We start from the raw sequence: 1,018 nt of genomic DNA on the forward strand, positions 1-1,018 counted from the left end.
CGTTGGCAGCCGCCCGCTATCGGGACTCGGCCACGTTGCGACGGAGACGATTTGAGGCACGATTTAATAGTGGTGGTGCTGGATTGCAATCGCCGGGCTGGTTTGCATGCACTGAGAAAGTCCTTTTTGGCAGAGGTTTCTTGCAGGTCTGGATGTAACCACATCCACGGGACCGGCAAGAACAGGGTGGACTTTTACTTTGGGGGCAGGTGCTGTTTTCTCGAAAGCTTAAAAGAAAATCACCTTGACCAGAGATGATGATGATGATGATGACGGTTATTATTATTACTATTCCTTCCCCAATTTCTCTCGTGGGGAGGTTTTGGTGTAATCAGACCCACGAGTCCGTTTTTGCCCTCTGTACTGGATGAAGGTGTGGGACGTGGTTCCTCGAAGCGGAAAGGTTTGCTCATCCCCAGCGCTGTTGTGAAATCTCTGCAGATTTCAGTCTGGTGGGAAAGGGCTTTGGGAGGAGTTGAAAGGCCACATCCCAGGGATTTTAGGACACGAGTTTTAAATAAAACACGCAGACCTGTGTCCTCAAGGGGATCCTGCCAAGCTTTGGGGTGTGCAGCGGGTTGTGGGGGTTATCCCCAGGACTCAGGGCATCCTCTGCCAGAGACTTGGTGGCACTGGAAAGAGAAACTGGGGGAAGGCACCTGCCGAAAAGGCTGGCAGAGGGGAGTGTTGGGGAGCTGCTGCGTTGGAGGTGGCAGAAGACCTGAAATCCCCCGAGGGCTTTTGCTGGTTTAAACCCGTGGATGATCCGAGCTGTAAACGATATGGCAGTGGGCCGGGCGAGCCGGTTGGGTTTCGCCGCGATGCTCTTTGGGAGCCGGTCTGCGCAGGGCAGGTCGGACGGCTGCTAATGGCGGGGCGGAGGGAGCCCCCTCCTGCAGCCCTAAGGGGAGAAGAGGCGGGTGGGCACGGGGCCACGTCCCCGCTGTGCTGCCGGACCGTGTCCCGCTGCCCCCAGCCCCGCCCCCCGGCAGGCTCCCCCCGGGGCGCCGCGCTGTGC

The 1,018-nt window shown here is 58.2% G+C and overlaps 1 protein-coding gene across 1 annotated transcript in view; it reads left to right on the forward strand.

The window, feature by feature from the left end:
• The window catches only part of RNF157 (ring finger protein 157), a 16,166-nt gene that overhangs the window by 14,254 nt on the left and 894 nt on the right, over nucleotides 1-1,018 (forward strand). The gene's annotated exons all lie outside the window — the stretch shown is intronic.

Source organism: Charadrius vociferus, unplaced genomic scaffold, assembly GCF_000708025.1.
Source record: "Charadrius vociferus isolate BGI_N301 unplaced genomic scaffold, ASM70802v2 scaffold260, whole genome shotgun sequence".
Lineage (NCBI taxonomy): Eukaryota > Metazoa > Chordata > Aves > Charadriiformes > Charadriidae > Charadrius > Charadrius vociferus.